A 9,283-nucleotide genomic window follows, 5' to 3' on the forward strand; every position below is an offset into this window, starting at 1 on the left:
CAAAAAACTAAATAGGCTGATGCTTTAGTGACAACTTGAAGGGACACCTATAGAACAGTGCCCTAGGTATCTGTCCTTGACCCTATCAAAAAGAGACATAGATACGTTTATAAAACTAGTTATAATTTCTGATAAGCATATTATTAGCTAAGCCACATTTTTCCATGTTGGCTAAAAGGATATCATGAGCAACTCTATGTGTTGATAGATATTTCAGTATCATGCCCCTGTTCTACTAGTCAGTATTGATATAGCGAGGCATAGGAACTGGATCTGTACTTCAGTGATACAGAGAACTCTGGATGAAGAAATTCCCTCTACCAAAGTAGGTTGGAATTTTCTATATAATTTATAGACTTAGAAAGTTTGTCTAGAGCAGTGGTATCAAATTCAAATAGAAATGGAGGCGACTAAACCATACATAAGGATCCACAAGGGCTACATATTGACTTAGAAAACCACATATTAACATTATAGATGTTCTACTGTATTTTGTTCTACTGTATTTATATATTTTGTTAATTATTTACTGATTACATTTTAGTTTGTTTTCAGTCACACTTGGAAGGCTTCATGTAGGTGTTAGATACCTCTGATCTATATAATACTAAAGTATCATTACCCAAGGTTCCACAGCCATGTGTCAGAGGTAGGTCATAAACAAAGGTTTTCCATATATCCTTCTGCTCTCTGTAAATCTATATATAGAAAAGAAAGTAATAGATTAATATAACTTATTCTTAGTAAAAGCATGTTGACTGATGGTGATCACTGTTTACCTAAGTGCTCATTGACTATTCTTTCTAGAAAAACAACCTAACTTTTTTTGGAGGTTGAATACATTTTTATTTAATGAACAGTGTTTGTTTTAGCTTTTTTTTCCTGAAAAGAAAGCAATATTAATGCTTCATAAGTTTAACTATAGAATGGTTACAGAAATAAAATATAATAATGCTTATTTTTAAGACCACTGACACAAACCAGTATGGTTTTGTTTTTCTCATTTGCTTCTCAAACCTTTTCAAAAATGAAGATGTATTTTTCTCTCCAGTCCTCTAGCTCCTTGGTATAAAGTTCTAATTTAGCAAGGAAGGCCCGAAAAAATGAGTAAAGCAAAGAAAACAATGATGTTGAAGAAATATTATGGAGCTAGGTTTGTATAGATACAAACCCAACATCACAGATTTTCTACAAATTTTGTTAGAATTCCTGGAAGAATGAAGATTGAAAAATATAAATGGGGAAAAAAAGCTCTAGAGAAAAGAATGGAAAAAAGAAGGAAAATTCTAGTTAAAAGAATTAGGAGAATAAATAGCTTAATGGAAAGGAGGTAAAACCTTACTTAAGTAACAGAATCCTTAAGAATTGAATCAGGGGCAGCTAGGGGGTACAGAGGATAGAGCACCTGCCCTGAAGTCAGGAGGACCTGAGTTCAAATCTGGCCTCAGACCAGACACTTGACACTTACTAGCTGTGTGACCCTGGGCAAATCACTTAACACCAATTGCCTGAAAAAAGAAAAAAAAAGTTTCAAGAAAAGCAAAAAAAAAAAAAAAAATGAATCAGACCAAATAAGTAATTACTCCATGAGATAAGAAATACTAGAACAGAATTTTTTAAAAAAACCCACAAATAGAAATATTAGAAAATTCCTATTTAAAAAAAATTCACCTGGAAAACAGGTCAAGAGAGAATCTAAGAATTATCTGAATATTGGAAAATTATGATTATGTGAAAACCTAGATCTGTTGTTTCAAGATATCATGACTTAAAACTGCCCAGAACCAGAATGATAAAGTAAAAATAGAATCCATGAATCACTTCCTGGGAAAAAACAATCCTGAAAGGAAAACTCCAAATAATAGCATGCTCTAAATTCAAAGCTTCCAGGTCATAGGGAGAAATGTTATAAGGAGACAGAAAGGAAAAGGTGAAGTACCAATGGAGCAAGATTGAGTTCACACAAGACCTGATAGCTACCAGCATAAAGGAGAGAAAAGCTTTATTTTTTGTTTAAATTCTTAATCAATTGTTTTTAGTTTTCAACATTATCTTCCCTAAGCTTTTGAGTTTTCAATTTTCTCACCTTCCCTCCTCTCTCCCCTCCCCAAGACAGCATGCAATCTGATATAGGCTCTACATATGTGTTCATGTTAAACATTTTCACATTAATCATGTTGTAAAGAAGAATTAAAACCAATAGGAAGATCCACAAGAAAGAAGAAACAAAACAAAACAACAAAAGGAAAAAGATCAAATAGTATGCTTCAATCTGCATTCAGACGCTATAGTTCTTTCTCTGGATGTGGATAGCATTTTCCATCATGACTCTTTCGCATTGCTGAGATTCTTGCATTGCTGAGAAGAACCAAGCCTATGAATGTTAGTCATAGCTCAGTATAGCTGTTACTGTATACGACATTCTTTTTTTTTTTTTTTTTTTTTTTGCTTTTTGGTGAAGCAATCGGGGTTAACTGACTTGCCCAGGGTCACATAGCTTAGTAAGTGTCAAGTGTCTGGAGCCAGATTTGAACTTAGGTCCTCCTGACTCCAAGGCCAGAGCTCTATCCACTGTGCTACTTATCTGCCCCGTATACAACATTCTTCTGATTCTGCTCACTTCACTTAGCATCAGTTCATGCAAGTCTTTCCAGATTTTTCTGAAGTCTGCCTGCTCATCATTTCTTATAGCACAATAGTGTTCCATTACATTCATATACCACAACTTGTTCAGCCATTCCCCAATTAATGGGCATCCCCTTAATTTCCAATTCTTGGCCATCACAAAAAGAGTGGCTATAAACATTTTTGTACATGTGGGTTCTTTTCCCATTTTTATCATCTCTTTGGTAAACAGACCTAGAAGTGGTATTTCTGGGTTAAAGGTTATGTACATTTTTATAGCCCTTTAGGCATAGTTCCAGATTGTTCTCCAAAATGGTTGGATCAGTTCACAATTCCACCAACAATGCATTAGTGTTCCAATTTCCTCACATCTTCTCCAATATTTGTCATTTTCCTGTTTTTTCATGTTAACCAATCTGATAGGTGTGATGCAGCACCTCAGAGTCATTTTGATTTGCATTTCTCTAATATGATTTAGAGCATTTTTTTCATATGTCTATAGATGACTTTAATTTCTTCATCTGAAAACTGCCTGTTTGTACCCTTTGACCATTTATAAATTGGGGAATGACTCATATTCTCATAAATTTGACTCAGTTCTCTATATATTTTAGAAATGAGGTCTTTTTCAGAGATACTGGATGTAAAAATTGTTTCTCAGCTTTCTGCTTCCCATCTAATCTTGGTTGCATTGGCTTTGTTTGTGCAAAAACTTTTCAATTTAATGTAATCTAAATCATCCATTTTGCATTTCATAATGTTCTCTATCTCTTGTTTGGTCATAAATTCTTCCCTTCTCCATAAATCTGACACATAAATTATTCCTTGCTCTCCTAGTTTGCTCATAGTATCAGCCTTTATATCTAAATTGTGAACCCATTTTTACTTTATCTTGGTGTAGGGTGTAAGATGTTGGTCTATGCCTAGTTTCTGTCATACTATTTTCCAGTTTTCCCAGCAGTTTTTGTTAAATAGTGAGTTCTTATCCCAGAAACTGGAGTCTTTGGGTTTATCAAACAGTAGCTTACTATAGTTCAGTGACTATTGTGTCTTGCATGCCTAACCTATTCCACAGATCTACCACTCTATTTCTTGGTCAGTGCCAAGTAGTTTTGATGATTGCAGTTTTATAATACAATTTAAGGTCTGGTTCAGTTAGGCTACCTTCCCTTGCATTTATTTTCATCAATTCCCTTGATATTCTGGACCTTTCATTCTTCTAGATGAATTTTATTATTGTTTTATTCTAGCTCTACAAAATAATTGTTTGGTAGTTTGGTATGGGACTGAATAAGTAAATTAATTTAGGTAAAATTGTCATTTTTATTATATTAGCTCAGCCTACCCATGAGCAACTGATATTTTTCCAGTTATTTAGATCTGACTTTATTTGTGTGAAAAGTGTTCTGTAATTGTGTTCATTTAGTTCCTGGGTTTATTTTGGCAGGTACACTCCCAAATATTTTGTAATGTCTACAGTAACTTTAAATGGAATTTCTCTTTCTATCTCTTACTGTTGGGCTTTGTTAGTAATATATAGGCATGCTGTTGATTTATGTGAATTTATTTTATATCCTGTAACTTTGCTAAAGTTGTTTATTATTTCAAATAGTTTTTTACTTGATTGTCTGGGATTCTCTAAGTATATCATCATATCATCTGCAAAGAGTGATAGCTTTGTTTCTTCTTTCCCTATTCTAATTACTTCAATTTTTTTTCTTTTCTTATTGTTAAAGCTAACATTTCTAGTACAATATCGAATAGCAGTGGTGATAATGGACATCCTTGTTTCATTCCCAATCTTACTGGAAATGCTTCTAGCTTATCCCCATCACATACAATGCTTGCTGATGGTTTTAGATAGATGCTACTTATCATTTTAAGGAAGTCTTTATTCATATGCTCTCTAGTATTTTTTAAAAATTTTTTAAAATACTTATTTTTTTAACATTTGTTTTTAAAACTTTGGGTTCCAAATTTTCTCCCTTCCTCCCTCCCCACCCACCCTCATTGAGAAGGCAAGCAACTTAATAAAGGTTATACATGTGTAGTCATGCAAAACACTTCCATAGTAGTCATACTGTGAAAAATTAAGTATATTTCCCTTAATCCTATCCCACCCTTCCCCATTTATAATATTCTCTCTTTTGACCCTGTCCCTCCTTAGAAGTGTTTGCTTCTATTACCTCCTCCCCCAATCTACCCTCCCCTCTATCATCCTCGTGCTCTCTCATCCCCTTCCCCTCCCCCCATTTTCCTGTAAGGTAAGATAGATTTCCATACCCAATCTGATGAGAATAAGATTCACTCATTCCCTCTCACCTTCCCCCACTTCCCCTCCACTGTAAAAGCCTTTTCTTGTCTGTTTTATGTGAGATAATTTACCCCATTCTACCTATCCCTTTCTCCTTCTCCCTGTATAATCTTCTCTCACCCCTTAATTTTATTCTCCAGATATCACCCCTTAATCTGCAACTCACCCTGTGCCCTCTATTTATCTGTTTATCTATCTATATACATACATATATTTTTTCCCTCCAATTATTGTAATACTGACAAAGGCCTCATGATTTACAAATATCATCTTTCCATGCAGGAATGTAAACAGTTCAACCTTAATAAGTCTCTTATGGTTTTCTCTTTCCTGTTTACCTCTTCATGTTCCACTCGAGTCTTGTATCTGAAAGTCAAATTTTCTGTTCAGCTCTGGTCTTTTCATCAAGAAAGCTTGAAAGTCGTCTATTTCACTGAGTGTCCAATTTTTCCCTGAAGGATTATACTCAGTATTGCTGGGTAGGTGATTCTTGGTTGTAATCCTATCTCCTTTGCCCTTTGGAATGTTCTATTCTAAGCCCTCTGGTCTCTTAATGTAGAAGCTGCTAAATCTTGTGTTATCCTGATTGTGTTTCCACAATACTTGAATTGTTTCTTTATGGCTGCTTGCAATATTTTCTCCTTGACCTGGGAACTCTGGAATTTGGCTACAATATTCCTAGGAGTTTTCCTTTGGTGATCTATTTAAGGAGGTGATTGGTGGATTCTTTCAGTTTCTGTTTTGCCCTCTGGTTCTAAAATATCAGGGCAATTTTTTCTTGATAATTTCTTGAAAGATGATGTCTAGGCTCCTTTTTTGATCATGGCTTTCAGAGAGTCCAATAATTTTTAAATTATCTCTCCTGGATCTGTTTTTCAGGTCAGTTGTTTTTCCAGTGATATATTTCACATTGTTTTCTATTTTTTCATTCTTTTGGATTTGTTTTACAGGGTCTTGATTTCTCATAAAGTCACTAGCTTCTAATTGCTCTATTCTAATTTTTAAGGAAGTATTTTCTTCAGTAAGCTTTTGGACTTCCTCTTTCATCTGGTCAATTTTGCTTTTGAAGGCATTCTTCTCCTCATTGTCTTTTTGGACCTCTTTTGCCATTTGGGTTAGGCTATTCTTTAAGATGTTATTTTCTTCAGTGTTTTTTTGGGTCTCCTTTAGCAAGCTGTTGACTTGTTTTTCATGATTTTCTTGCATCACTCTCATTTCTCTTCCCAGTTTTTCCTCTACTTCTCTTACTTGCTTCTCAAAATCTTTTTTGAGTTCTTCCATGGCCTGGGACCAATTTGTATTTTTCTTGGAAGCTTTGGATGTAGGAGCTTTGACTTTGTTGTCTTCTTCTGGTTGTACGTTTTGATCTTCTTTGTCACCAAAGTAAGATTTTATGGTCTGACTCTTTTTGCACTGCTTGCTCATGATCTCAACCAATTACTTGAGTTATTAACTCTTTGTTAAGGTAGTGGTCTGCTTCCAGTGTGGAGAATGTACTGTCTCAAACTTTGGGGTTTTGTGCAGCTATTTTCAGAGATACTTCTAAGGACTTGTAAATTTTTAGTTCTTCCAAGGTGGTATGATCAAAGATGAGGTGTTTATTCCTTTCCTGGCCTGTGCTCTGGTCTATGAGTGACCACAAGCACTGTTTTCTGCCTTGGAACTGTGAGGAGGATTTCCTCTCCATCATCACTACAAGCTCCACCATACCAGTGCTCCTCCTTGCCCCAGGACCACCACCCAGAACTGTGACCCAGATCCAAGTGCGGGCAAAGCAAGAGAATCCTGCCTCAGCACCAGCCAAGAGATTCCTGCAATCCCCCTCTGATCAGTCACTTGATTACCCCTCAGTCTGTAGGCAGAAAGCTCAGGAAGCAGCTGCAGAGCCACCCTCGGGGACTGGGGCTGGGACCAATCTTAGAGCTTCTCTCTCTCACCATAGTCACAGACTTTTCCCACTGACCTTCTAATTTGTCTTTGGATTTTATGGGTTGAGAAGTCTTGAAACCACCACACCTGCCCATGATTTAGTCCTCTGAGGACTGCTCCAGGTTCTCTGAGGCCTGTTTTGCCTGCATGCCCATGCCAAACTACGCTCCTCTCCCTGCCTGATGTGATATACCTTTCTAATCAACCATCCAGGTTGTCTTGGTCTGGAAATTTGTTTCACTATGTCTTTTTTTGGGTTCTGCTGCTTTAAGATTTGTTTAGAGCCGTTTTTTACACGTATTTGGAGGAGTTTGGGGAAGAGTTCAAGCAAGTCTCTGCTTTTACTCCATCAACTTCTCTCTAGTGTTTTTAATAGGAATGGGTATTGTATCTTGTCAAAAACTTTTTCTGCATCTGTTGAGATAACCATATGATTTCTGTTAGTTTTGTTGTTGATATGGTCAATTACGCTGGTAGTATTCCTAATATTGAACCAGCCCTACATTCCTGGTATAAATCCTACCTCGTCATAGTTATTATCCTCAAGATAAGTTGCTGTAATCTCTTTGCTAATATTTCATTTAAAACTTTGCATCTATATTTATTAGGGAAATTGATCTATAATTTTCTTTCTCTGTTTTGACTCTTCCTGGTTTGGCTATCAGCATCATATTTGTATCATAAAAAGTGTTTGGTAGGTATACCTTGTTCATTTCTTTCCTCAAATAGTTTCTATAGCTTTGGAATTAATTGTTCTTTAAATATTTTATAGAATTCATTTGTAAATCCATCTGGCCCTGGAGATTTTTTCCTAGAGAGTTCATTGATGGCTTGTTCACTTTCTTTTTCTGAAATGGGGTTACTTAAGTAATTTACTTCCTCTTCTGTTAATCTGGAAAATTTATATTTTTGTAAATATTCATCCATTTTACTAAGATTGTCAAATTTATTGGCATACAGTTGGGCAAAACAGCTCTTAATTTTTGTTTAATTTCATCATCATTGGCAGTAATTTTACCCTTTTCATTGTTGATAGTAGTAATTTAGTTTTCTTCTTTCTTTTTTTCAAATCAGATTAACCAAGGGTTTATCTATTTTATTGTTTTTTTAATAAAATCAGCTCTTAGTTTTATTCATTAGTTCAATAGATTTCTTAATTTCAATTTTATTAATCTCTCCTTTGATTTTCAGAATTTCTAATATGGTAGTCAATTGGGGATTTTTAACTTGTTTTTCTTCTAGCATTTTGAGTTGCTTGCTCAATTCATTGATCTCCTCTTTCTCTATTTTGTTCATGTGAGCACTGAGAGACATAAAACTTTCCCTACAAACCTCTTTCACTGCATGCCATAAGTTTTGGTATGTTGTCTTGTTATTGTCATTCTCTTGAAGTTATTGATTGTTTCTGTGATTTGTTATTTGACCCACTCATTCTTTAGGATTAGATTATTTAGTTTCCATTCCATGGCCTTTTATTACATGTAATTTTCATTGTGTCATGATGTGAAAAGGATACATTTAATTTTTCTGCCTTTCTGCATTGGATTGTGAGGTTTCTATACTCTAACACATGGTCAGTTTTTGTGTAGGTACCATGTACCACCGAGAAAAAGGTATGCTCCTTTCTCTCTCCATTTAGTTTTCTCATGAGGTCTACCATATCTAACTTTTCTAAAATTCTATTCATCTCCTTTACTTCTTTCTTGTTTATTTTATAGTTAGATTTATCTAGTTCAGAGAGGGGGAGGTTGAAGTCCCCCACTAGTATAGTTTTGTTGTCTATTTCTCTCTGTAACTCCCTTAACTTGTATAAGAATTTGGATGCTATACCACTTGGTGCATAAATATTTAGTAATGATGTTACTTCATTGTACCTTTTTAGCAGGATGTGGTTGCCCTTCTTTGTCTCTTTTAATTACATCTATTTTTGCTTTTGCTTTGTCTGATATCAGGATTGCTTCCCCTGCTTTTTTTTTTATTTCAGCTGAAGCATAATATATTCTGCTCCACCTTTTTACCTTTAGTCTGTGTGTATCTCTCTTCTTCAGATGTGTTTCTTGTAAACAACATATTGTAGGATTATGCTTCTTAATCTACTCTGCTATCCACTTCTGTTTTATCAGAGAGTTCATCTTATTCATGTTCATAGTTTTGATTACTACCTGTGTCTTTCTCTCCATCCTATTTCTCCTCTGTTTATGTTTTTCTCTTTCTTTTCTTCCTTTCTAACCTCCATAGAGTTTTGCTTTCGACCACTGCCTCCCTCAATCTGCCCTTCCTTCTATAAGTCCCTTCCCTTTTCTTCCCCTTTTTCCTTACTACTTCTTCCCTCCCTTCTGTCTACCCCCTTCCTTTTCTTTCCCCTTTCCCCTCCTACTTCCTATAGGGTAAGTTAGATTTCTATGCCTGATTGAT

The sequence above is a fragment of the Vombatus ursinus genome, unplaced genomic scaffold, assembly GCF_900497805.2.
Source record: "Vombatus ursinus unplaced genomic scaffold, bare-nosed wombat genome assembly UNPS02014832.1, whole genome shotgun sequence".
NCBI lineage: Eukaryota > Metazoa > Chordata > Mammalia > Diprotodontia > Vombatidae > Vombatus > Vombatus ursinus.